This window comes from Balaenoptera borealis, assembly GCF_965194805.1.
Source record: "Balaenoptera borealis genome assembly, chromosome: 5".
Classification (NCBI taxonomy): domain Eukaryota; kingdom Metazoa; phylum Chordata; class Mammalia; order Artiodactyla; family Balaenopteridae; genus Balaenoptera; species Balaenoptera borealis.
Window position 1 is genome coordinate 87781134 of NC_138862.1, and position 12714 is coordinate 87793847.

Consider the following 12714-nt stretch of genomic DNA (forward strand, 5'->3'; position numbering starts at 1 on the left):
GGAGAAACAAAACATTATTGAGTACAGCTAAATAATTCAGTCACATTTTCCAAGCTTATAACACTTCTTGCTTCTTTGGCTATTTCATTTTTATTTCTGTAAGGACCTCTGAAAATTAAAGATTAAAATCAAAATCATTGAGACTGAGACTTTCAGTTCTCTATCTCTATATATCTTCCTTATGAACAAAATCCTTACTTGAGACTGAAATGTGTCCAACTTAAAAACTGTGTTTTCCAGCCTCCCTTGAAGATAGAGGTGGTATTAAGACACAGGTCTAACCAATGAGATGTAGGCAGAGGTAGTTGTGAGGGAACATGAGGAAAGCTTCTTTTTAAAAATGGAGACAAAACAGTTCACAGAGAAAGAAATAGAAGTGGCCCTTAAACATATGAAAAAAATACTCAAATTAATTCTTATTAATATAAATACAAATTAAAACTACCCTGGGACTTACCTGACGCTCCAATGGTTAAGACTCCATGCTTCCACTGCAAGGGGTGCATGTTCGATCCCTGGTCAGGGAACTAAGCTTCTCATGCCACACAGCCCTGAGCTATCATTTCTAACTATCTGATTGGTGTAAATCCCAAAATTTGGCAACAAACTCTTGGAGAAGTTGCAGGGAAACCAGCGATTTCATGAATGCAAAATGGTAAAACCCCTGAGGAAGATTTTGACAATATTAGTGAAATTACAGGTAAATTTACCATTCAATTGATAAATCCCACTTCTAGAAATTTATGCTTAAAATACATCAGCACAGGGCTTCCCTGGTGGCGCAGTGGTTGAGAATCTGCCTGCCAATGCAGGGGACACGGGTTCGAGCCCTGGTCTGGGAAGATCCCACATGCCACAGAGCAACTGGGCCCGTGAGCCACAATTACTGAGCCTGCACGTCTGGAGCCTGTGCTCCGCAACAAGAGAGGCCGCGATAGTGAGAGGCCCGTGCACCGCAATGAAGAGTGGTCCCCACTTGCCACAACTAGAGAAAGCCCTCGCACAGAAACGAAGACCCAACACAGTCATAAATAAATAAATAAATAAATAAATAAATAAATAAATAAAAGAACGTGAATTTCTTTAAAAAAAAAATACATCAGCACAAATATGAAGTCACATATGCACAAGCTTTGTGTGTATGTTTTAGCCTTTTCCTGAGTTTCTTTTTATAAATTTATTTATTTTATTTTATTTATTTTTGGCTTCATTGGGTCTTCGTTGCTGCACATGGGTTTTCTCTAGTTGCGGCGAGCGGGGGCTACTCTTTGTTGCGGTGTGCGGGCCTCTCATTGTGGTGGCTTCCCTTGTTGCAGAGCACAGGCTCTAGGCGCGCAGGCTTCAGTAGTTGTGGCACACGGGCTTAGTTGCTGCGCGGCATATGGGATCCTCCCAGACCAGGGCTCGAACCCGTGTCCCCTGCATTGGCAGGTGGATTCCCAACCACTGCACCACCAGGGAAGCCCTCCTGAGTTTCTTAAATCATATTTGATTGTTGAAGCAAAAATTATAACATTATATAATGTGCTCATTGTATATAGAGGAAATGCATGAGATTATTGTGTTTAAAAAGTGGAGGGGGTAAAGGGACCTAAGTAAAGTTAGGCTTCTACATTTCCCTTGAAGTGGTAAAATATTTATACCAGTAGGCTATGGTAAATTGCATATGTGTATTCTAATAAGTAGAGCAAATACTAGGAAAACTATACAATGCAGTGTACTAAAAAACACTTCAAATAAATAAAAGTGGAATCCTAAGCATCCAAAAATCCACAGGAAGGTAGGAAAAGAGAAGCATAGGAATGAGAAACAGAGGAAACAAACAGAAAACAAATAACAAAATGACCTACTTAAGCCCTAACTTATCAATACTTACTTTAAATGTAAGTGGTCTAAATACATCATTAAAAGACGGAGATTGGCAGTGTTGATTAAAAAATATTTGATCCAATGATAGCTGCTTACAAGAAACTTCAAATTCAATGGCATAGGTAGGTTGAAAATGAAAGAAAAAGTAAAATAGCCAAAATTGATATCTATTTGATTTCTTTGTAAGCTTTTACTAACATTTTTTGTAGTGAGCAACATTTCTTACCAAATTTCTATGGAGAGTGTAATTTCAAAATTATTTTTATTTTCTGCCAAAGCTCTTGATCCACTTTAAAAAGCTTTTATTTATTTATTTATTTCAGCTTTATTGAGATATAATTGACATATAATATTGTGTAAGCTTAAGGTGTACAATGTGGTGATTTGACATACACATATATCACAAAATGATTACCACAATAAGGTTAGTTAACACATATTGTTAACTATAGTCACCATGCTGTACATTAGATCCCCAGATTTATTCATCTTATAAATGGTAGTTTGTACCCTTTGACCACCTTCACCCATTTCCCTTACCAGTTCCCCACTGGCTCCTGGAAACCATCAATCTAGTCTCTGTTTCTGTGAGTTCATTTTTTTTTAGATTCCACATATAAGTGAGATCATACAGTATTTGTCTTTCTCTGACTTAATTTCACTTAGCATAGCACACTCAAAATTCATCCATGTTATTGCAAATTGCAGGATTTCTTTCTTTTTTAATGACTGAAATATATGCATATATATATATAACAAATATAAATATATATATATATTTATCACAATGTCTTTATCCATTTATCCATGGATGGACATTTAAGTTGTTTCCATGTCTTGACTATTGCAAATAATGCTGCAGTAAACATAGAGGTGCAGATATCTTTGATATAGTGATTTTACTTCTTTTGGATATATACCTAGAAGTGGAATTACTGGATCATATGGTAGTTTTATTTTTAATTTTTTTGAGGACCCTCCATACTGTTATCCAGAATGGCTGTACCAATTTACATTCCCACCAACTTTTCTCCACATCCTGGCCAGCACTTGTTATCTCTTATCTTTTTGATAATAACCATTCTAACAGATGTGAGGTGATATCTCATTGTAGTTTTGATTTACATTTCCCTAGTGATTAGTGATGTTGAGCACGTTTTCAGGTACCTGTTAGCCATCTGTATATCTTATTTGGAAAAATACCTATTCAGGTCCTTTGCCCATTTAAAATTAGATTATTTGTTTCTTGCCATGAGATGTAGGAGTTCCTTATATATTTTGGATATTAACCCCTTTTTAGATAGATGGCTTGCACATATTTTCTCCCATTCCATAGATTGCCTTTTCACTTTGTTGATCATTTCTTTTGCTGCACAGAAGCTTTTTAGTTTGATGTAGTCCCACTTGTCTATTTAAGCTTTTCTTGATTGTGCTTTTGGTGTCAGAGCTAAAAAAATCATTGCCAAGATCAATATCAAGGAGCTTTCCCTGTTTTCTTCTAGGGGTTTTATGACTTCAGACCTTACATTTAAGTTTCAATCCATTTTGAGGTAGTTTTTCCAACTGTTGTAAGATAGGGGTCCAGTTTCATTCTTTTGAATGTAAATATCCAGTTTTCCCAACACCATTTAATGAAGAGACTATCTCTTCCCTAGTGAATATTCTTCACTACCTGGTCAAATATAGGTTGGCTGTAAATGCATTGGTTTATTTCTGGGCTCTCAATTATGTTCCATTGGTCTATGTGTCTGTTTTTTGTTTGTTTGTTTATACTAGGTACTAAAAAATCTTTATTTAGTATTCAGAGCAAGTCCATAGGTGATTTTGCTTTCCTCATACTACAGATTAGGAAACTATGTGTCTGTTTTTATGCTGGTACCACACTGTTTTGATTACTATAGCTTTTTAATATACTTTGAAATAAGGACATGTAACGCCTCCAGCTTTGTTCTTCTCTCTGAAGATTGCTTTGGCTATTCTTTTGTGGTTCCATACAAATTTTAGGATTTTTTTTTTTCTATTTCTGTAAAAAAAAAAAAAATGCCATTGGAATTTTGATAGGGATTGCATTGAATCTATAGATGGCTTTGGGGAGAATAGACATTTAACAGTATTAATTCTTCTTATCCATGAACATGGAGTATCTTTCCATTTATTTGTGTCTTCTTCAATTCCTTTAATCAATGCCTTAGCGTTTTCAGTGTACAGATCTTTCAAATTGGTTAAATTTATTCCTAAGTAGTTTATTATTTTTGATGTTATTGTAAATGGGACTGTTTTCTTTCTTTATATTTTTTAGGTAGTTCATTGTTAGTATGTAGTCTAGTTAAAGGTTTGTCAATTTTGTTAATCTTTTGAAAGAATCAACTGTTAGTTTTGTTCATCTTTTCCATTGCTTTCCTATTCTCTATTTTATTTATTTCTGCTCTAATGTTTATTATTTCCTTCTGCTAAATTTAGGCTTAGTTTGTTCTTCTTTTTCTAGTTCCATGAGGTGTACTGTTCAGTTGTTCATTTGAGATCTTTCTTTTTTTCTTAAGGTAGGCATTAATAGCTATAAACATTCCTCTTAGAACTGCTTTTGTTGCATCCCATATGTTTTGATACATTGTGTTCCTATTTTGTTTGTCTCATGATTTTTTTAAATTTCTCGTTTGATTTCTTCTTTAATCCATTGGTTGTTCAGGAATGTGTTGTTTAATTTCCATGTATTTGTGAATTTTTCAGATTTCCTTGTGTTATTGATTTCTAGTTTCATACCATTATGATTGGAAAAGATACTTGATATAATTTCTATCTTGAATTTGTTGATACTTGTTTTGTGGCTTAGCATATGATCTTATCCTAGAAAATGTTCCATGTGCACTTGGGAAGAATGTGTATTCTCCTGTTGTATGGAAAGTTCTGTATCTGTGTATATTTTCTCTACAGTGTTGTTCAAACCTGCTGTTTCTTCATTGATTTTCTGTCAGGATTAGCCACTGCTGAGAGTTAGGTATTAAAGTCCCCAACTATTACTGTATTGCTGTTTATTTCTATTTTAGTTCAGTTAGTATTTGCTTTATACATTTAGGTGCTCTGATGTTGGGTGCATAAATATTTAATATTGCTGTATCTCCTTGATAAATTGACCCTTTTATCTTTATATAATAACCATCTTTGTCTCTTTTGACCATTTTTAGCTTACAGCCTATTTTATCTAAAGTCTGTCCCCGCTTTTTTTTGGTTACCATTTGTTTAGAATATCTTTTTCTATCTCTTCACTCTTAGCCTATGTGTGTCCTTAAAGCTAAAGTGAAACTCTTGTGGCTCACGGGATCTCAGTTCCCCTACCAGGGATTGAACCTGGGCCACAGCAGTGAAAGCCTGGAATCCTAACCACTAGGCCACAAGGGAACTCCCATTCCATGTCTTTTGATTGGAGAATTTAATACACTTATGTTGAAAGTAATTACTGATAGGTAAGAACTTACTATTTCCATTTTGTTAATTGTTTTCCGACTCTTTTGTAGATCCTTTGTTCCTTGAGCCCTCTCTTGCTGTCTTACATTGTGATTTGATAAATATTTATGGCAGTATGCTTTGACTCCTTTATCATAATCTTCTGTGTATCTACTACAGGTTTTTCCTTTCTGGTTACCATGAGGCTTATATAAAATATCGTATAGTTATAATATCCTATTTTAAGTGATAACAATTATCTATAGGATGCGTATTATGTGCCTGTGTTTATGCTACTCACTGGGAAATACAAAGTAGAATAAAAGAAAGCCCTTACCCATGAGAACCTGATAGTCTTCTGGGTTAAACAAATGTTACCTAAGCTGGGGAGTGCAGGGTAGGCAGGGCTTCTTGGAAGATAAGTAGGAATCAGCCATGTGACAAAGAAGGAGAAGTTTGTTGGCCAGAGGGAATGCATGTACAAAGGAGATGAGAAACAACACGTTTGGTATTTCTGGAATAAAGCGTTAAATTTGAAGTTGAATGTGTTTTTAGACTAGAAAAATGGCAGGGACCAGATCTGGGAGGGTTTTGTTTGTCTTGATAAGGAGCTTAGACTTTATCCTGCAGCCAGTAGGAAGCCACTGATAAGTGGTAGCATAAACATCAGATTTGCATTTTAATGGTGACTTCTAGCAACAACAGTATGGAATAAGGGTTGCTTCCCAGGAGGTACAGAAAAGAGTTAGAAGCTGTATTATTCTAGGTGGCAGATGATAAAGACTTTGAAACAGGGCAGTAGTGTTAAGGACAGAGGAACTGGACAAATTCAAGAAGTATTCAGGAGGTGAATTTGTCAGAACCTGGTGATAATAAGATGTTTGGAGATGAAGAAAAGGAAATATAATATAACATAGAATGAATTTCTAGTGTCTGATTAAATGGTAAATTAACTGGCATAGGGAATGCAGGAGGGGGAGCAAGTGTGGTGGCAAAGGAGGATGAATTAGGTTTTGATATTGCTGAATTTGACAATACAGATGGAGTTTGGTAGGCAGATCTAATGCTTTGTAGAAGGACTTGGTCTGGAGATACACTTATATGCTCAGGACTCAGTGTCATGGCTTATAAGCGTAGGGTGGGAGATGCTATCTCAGATTTATTCATTTGAGGATTTTCTGCCATTAACACTCTCAGGAACTTGCTGCAACTGATAGAAATCTAATTTAAACAATTTTAGGCACTAGAGTGTTGGCTCACAGCTAGCGGAAAAGGGGGATCCAACTTATGGCCGCCTCAGAGAGAGAGCGCAACAATATTTAGAACCTGGAAATTAGATACACAGGACTTAACTAACTTAGCAGACCACAGAAAGCTGAATTCTGTCAATGTTCACCCACCAGAGATCATCAGGAACACACCTGGAGTTAAAGTTATGTTTGTTTAGTTTTCTGCAGCAAGGGAGAACACACCCCAGAGGAAACTTGGAGGCATCTCAGGAAGGGAGAATTGGGAAGGAATTCTTATAGGGTAGGGTTTTTGCTGCATGATTCTAAAGAGGGATTAGGGAAGTGAGGTGCCATCTTTGGATGGGATATGGTTGAGAAATGGGGGCCTTTCAGCAATTGGATATCTCAGAAGTCTTTTTTCAGGAAACTGAAAGAAAAAAGCCAGACCAGGGATGTCATTGGTAACAATGCAGCAATCACTTAGAAGAAAAGATTGTTAGTCATTTTTGCAGCTGTGGTATCACCTTGTATAGAAATGCTGTTTATGTGACCTTCTTCATGTCCCTTGGAAACATTGTTTAAGTTCTGGAGGAATATCACTGTCTGATTGCCAGCAGGGCTGTTTTTCATTTTCTCAAATCTAACTGCCTATAAGAGGGTAATTCCAAGGAGCAGGCCAATTTTCACAGTAGTATCCTGGAAAGGCTCAAAATATACACAACAGGTATGGGCATGAGTGGGACTGAAAATATGAGAAAGTCTATATGAACATGAAAGTCTACATAAGAAAGCAGTTAAGTCCTTGTTATGAACTGAACATTTGTGTCCCCCCCCAAATTCATATCTTAAAATCCAAACCCCCAATATGATATTATGAGGAGGTGGGGCCTTGGGGAAGTGATTCGGTCATGACGGTGGAGGCTTCATGTTTGGGGTTAGTGCCCAAAGGGAGCTCCCTTGTCTCTTCCACCATCTGAGGACACAGTGTGAGAAGACATAATCTATGAACCAGGAAGTAGGCTCTCACCAGACACCAAATCTGCTGGCATCTTTTCTTTTCTTTTTTTTTTTTAAGGAGAACCACTTTATTTTGAGTAGTAAACAAACCTTCCATCAGTTTTTTAACAGTTAGTCCAAAGAACAAAACCTCTGACTTAGTTAGAATTTACATTTAACCTTAAATATTCTAAAATGCATCCATGTCAACTTCGGTATTTTAATTTTGCCTGATACTGTGAAATAGGGCAAACCTTGATCATGGTCAAATTCCTAATTTTTGCTGTTCAGCCACTTTTCTTGATCTTGCTCTCTGATTCCGTACATTCCACAGTGTTCAATGGATTTGTAATAAACTTCCAAGATGAAGGGGAATTTCTTCCTCATTGTTTGCCTGAAATCTTGGCTTGTGTTTATCTTTTTAAACAAAATATATGCTCCAAAAATGTCCACAAGTTCAGCTACTAAACCTCCTTTAAAGATCTTCTTTGCCAGTGGATCCATAGTGCCTCCATCCTGAGGTGTGTACTTGCAAGGGTCAGCTGGCTTCTAGATCTTAGACTTCCCAGCCTCCAGAAATGTGAGAAATAAGGACTTCCTTGGTGGCGCAGTGGTTAAGAATACGCCTGCCATTGCAAGGGACACGGGATCAAGCCCTGGTCTGGGATAGATCCCATGTGCCGCGGAGCAACTAAGCCCGTGCACCACAACTACTGAGCCTGAGCTCTAGAGCCCACGTGCCACAACTACTGAGCCCACGTGCCACAACTACTGAAGCCCACACGCCTAGAGCCCGTGCTCCTCAACAAAGACAAGCCACTCCAATGAGAAGCCCGCACACTGCAACGAAGAGTAGCCCCCACTCGCCGCAACTAGAGAAAGCCCGTGTGCATCAACGAAGACCCAACGCAGCCAAAAATGAATAAATAAATAAGTTAAAGAAAAAAAAAGAAATGTGAGAAATAAATGTTTGTTGTTTAAAGCGTTCAGTTTAGGGTATCTTTGTTATAGCAGCCTGAGTGGACTAAGACAAGCCTCTAGGATTGAAAGTTTACTCTTTAGAGAGGTTGACTCAGAGACTGGATTTGGAAATATGAGAAACAGCAAAGGGAAGGGAGGTCCAACTGAACTGAGAGTGGGAGCTGAGGGAAAGTTTGCAGAGTTCATGGTTAGACTCCAGCCTCTTTCCCTCACACAGCTGTCAGAAGACTGATTTTCAGGCTTAGAAATGGGATGGTTCTTCTCTTGGGAAACCAGTTAATAATCCAAGGAAAAAAACTTACAGATATTGGCAGTAGGGAAGGTGGGCACCCAGGGAAGCACCTGTGTCCCAGCCTGATCACAAGCCCACGCTTAGCTTCCAACTATCTTTTTCATGCCTTACGCTTAAATATGGACAGCACCCAAGGATCATGAGAGATTTGGGAAAAGCATTTAACATGAAAGAGAAAATAAAACAAACATTAAAAAAATTTACAAGAAAAGAGATAATCCAAGGAGCAAAAGATGATATTGAATCTATGAAATGAGAAAAAAATGCTCTAAAAATAAATATTCAGCAGTCAAGGAAGAGTTTTTGGAAATTAAAAAGGTATTAGTTAAACTAAAAATTAAATTTTTTATTGAAGTATCGTTGATTTACAATATTATTTTTAGAAGTACAACATAGTGATTCAATATTTTTATAAGACTTTTTTTTTTGGCTGCACCATGCAGCATGTAGGATCTTAGTTCCCCAACCAGGGATCGAACCTGTGCCCCCTGCATTGGAGTCTTAACCACTGGACTGCCAGGGAAGTCCCCAATATTTTTATAGATTATGCTCCATTTAAAGTTATTATAAAATAATGGCTATATTTACCTGTGCTGTACAAAAAAATAAATTAATAGAAGCTTTGGGAGATAAAGTTGAAGACATCGTCAAAGTAGAAAAAAAGAGAACTGAATAAGAAGAGAAAACATAGAATCATTTGAGCAGGTCCAATATTCAAATAAAGGAGGTCCAAAAAGAACAGAAAAGAGAGGAAATAATCAAGGGAAAAAAAATAAAGATTTCTCAGAAGAGAAGTTCATGAGTCTCCAGATTGAAAGGGTTCATTGAGTGCCTAGTGAAATGAATGAAACAAACAAACAAAAAGCATTAAAGCATTGTGAGGTTTTAGAATATTATTGAAAAAGATTCAATAATAATAATAATTCAATAATAATAGTAATACTTAATAATTATTATAATAATAATTCAACAACAATAATATTATTGAATAAATAATATTGATAATTATTGATAATTAATATTAATAATTAATTAATAATTGTTGAATTAACAATAATTATTGAATAATAATTCAATAATTATTGAATTAATAATAATTAATATTATTAATATTGAATAATATTCAATAATTCAATAATAATCTTCTCTAAAGAGAAGATTCTAAAACTCTAGGGTTGGGGAGGGGGAACAGATCACATTCAAAGGAGAGGAAAGCTGGAAATTTTGAAAGCAACGCCTTCAGAATTCCAAGGAAAACTGAAATCCAGTCTAGAATTCTATAGCTACCATACTACCAATCAAATGTGAGGGTAGAAGACAAGAAAGACTTCAGAATCCTTATGCCAATGTGCTCTTCTTCAGAAAGCTCTGGAGAATGTACTCCATTAAAATAAGGGAGTGAATCAAAGAAGGAATTTAGGGGCCTCAGTAAATAGGGAACACAACATAAGAGAAAGGTGTGAATTCCCAGGATGATGGGAAAAATAATTCCCAGAACACAGTATTGTAGAAGGCCTAGAATAAAAATAACCTAGATTAGAGGAGGAAAGTGGAGGATCCTAGACATGTCTACATTTAAAAATTAAGTAAGTAGGGACTTCCCTGGTGGCTCAGTGGTTAAGCATCCGCCTGCCAGTGCAGGGGACACAGGTTCAATCCCTGATCCAGGAAGATCCCACATGCCGAGGAGCAACTAAGCCCTCAAGCCACAACTACTGAGCCCACGTGCCACAACTCCTGAAGCCCGCACGCCTAGAGCCTATGCTCCTCAACAAGAGAAGCCACCGCAATGAGAAGCCCACGCACCGCAATGAAGACTAGCCCCCGCTTGCTGCAACTAGAGAAAGCCTGTGCACAGCAACGAAGACCCAGCACAGCCAAAAATCCATTTAAAATAAATAAATTAATTAATTTTAGAAAAATTAAGTAAGTAAATAGTTAATCCAGTAGAGTACCTGCTATTTTTTTTAAAGCAGTTATGGTATAGAACTTGAAAGGAATTAGAAAATTAAGCCAAAGAAAGCACTTATTAACTCCAGGGAAAATTAAAAGTGCATTGAGAAAGGAAATGGCTCAGGTGAGAGTAATAGTTATTTACAAAGTTGTTATATAAATACTAAATACTTGTTTAACCAAAAAATACCAAGAAACCAAAAACTGTATAGGGAGGGAGTGTGTGTGTGTGTGTGGGGGGGGGGGGTGGAGGGAAGTTGTTCCCTGGAAATAGATGGAGGTACAAGACATCTAAACACTTTTGATCAAGAGTAGAATGCCAATAAAAGATAACTGAATTCGAAAAATGAAGTTTCCCTATAATCATGCTGTTTAGAAATACATAGAAAAAAAAAAGAAGCTATAAAAAAGTAACTAGGGGGGCTTCCCTGGTGGTGCAGTGGTTGAGAGTCTGCCTGCTAATGCAGGGGACACGGGTTCGAGCCCTGGTCTGGGAAGATCCCACATGCCGCGGAGCAACTAGGCCCGTGAGCCACAACTGCTGAGCCTGCGCGTCTGGAGCCTGTGCTCTGCAACAAGAGAGGCCGCGATAGTGAGAGGCCCGCGCACCGCGATGAAGAGTGGCCCCCGCTTGCCGCAGCTAGAGGGAGCCCTCGCACAGAAACGAAGACCCAACACAGCCAAATAAATAAATAAATAAATAAATAATAATTAAAGGTGCTAATAATTAAAAAAAAAAAAGTAATAAAAAAAAAAAAAGTAACTAGGAAAGCATCAGGACCAAAAGAGTTGGATTGCCTTGGGGGCCAGAAACTGGGTATGGGGAGGGCTAAAGCAAGAAAACTGCTGTTGTGTATTAGAAGCCTAATAAAACAATTTAACTTAAGAAAAAGTACATATATTACTTTCATCTAAGTAAAACATTATTTTAAAAGTCATGATAACTGAGAAAGGAAGATGGATAGGTGGAAATGACTAGAACAATTAAACAATTGCTCAATTTCTCTCCCTCCTGTTTCTCTCTGTGCATCTGACTCATTTCCCTCACTGTGGATCAGAGTTATGGTTGTGGAGTGAGGGGCAGGGGAATGGAGCGATTAGGGAGGGGTGTGGCTACTAGCAGACACATGTTAGCTAGAGACGGCTCCTAGAAGTTCTCATTATTCTCATAGCTTGGCTGATTTAGAGCAAAGGATTCTTCCTCCCACCTCCAGTTAGTATAAGGATGACTTATACTTTTCTCTCCATGGCTCTCTTCTGTGTCTCTGAAGGCTAGTTTAGTGTCTTTAGGACCCTTCCTCCCAGTGCAGATATACTTGGTGATTATGGAAATACTTGTAAAAGATTTTATTTGCTTGTATTTGCAAATGTATTTCATTTTTCAGAACAACTTGGAGCCTCATAATGCTTTCCAATGGTAGTTGCTATTATTTTGGTGAGGAGATAAAAGAAAACAAGTAGATTAATGATGAGTTTTCTTATACACATTAACAAAAGCATCTACTTATGTGGTACTACATCATTTCAGTGTAGCGGTGCTCCCTTCTTGACAGTAGTTGTTCTTTGCTACTCACCTGACATCTTGTTATAAGTGCAGAATCTCAGGCCCCAGAATCTGAGAATCATTGTGTCAGAATCTAATTTAGTTAGTTTGGAGCCTGGGCTTTAAAAAAAAAAAAAATTATCTCCCCAGGTGACTAGATTGTTAACTAACAATTTGAGCAAATCATAATTCTGTTCCCCTTCATTTAATATTTCTGAGTTAGCAAAAAGGGTTAGTATTTCCAAAAACGTGTATGCATATAAATCACCTGGAGGTCTTTTTTTTTTTTTTTTTTAGTTTTTTTTTGAAGATAAGCTCTTTTTTTTTTTAAGTATTTGTTTTTTATTTATTTATTTATTTATGGCTGTGTTGGGTCTTTGTTTCTGTGCAAGCGGGGGCCACTCTTCATC

At 37.1% G+C, this 12714-nt stretch overlaps 1 protein-coding gene, 1 long non-coding RNA gene and 1 pseudogene across 3 annotated transcripts in view; 2 read left to right on the forward strand and 1 right to left on the reverse strand.

The window, feature by feature from the left end:
- LOC309629719 (cyclin-Y-like protein 1) overlaps window positions 1-12714 on the forward strand; it is an 83181-nt gene that overhangs the window by 5947 nt on the left and 64520 nt on the right. The gene's annotated exons all lie outside the window — the stretch shown is intronic.
- Window positions 1098-9822, reverse strand: LOC309629785 (protein CEBPZOS pseudogene; annotated as a pseudogene). The gene has a single exon. The product of its transcript is annotated as a protein CEBPZOS pseudogene (transcript).
- Window positions 9878-12609, forward strand: LOC309629828. Its single transcript, XR_014245249.1, has 2 exons — window positions 9878-11171; window positions 11522-12609. It is a non-coding gene; the product is annotated as an uncharacterized lncRNA (long non-coding RNA).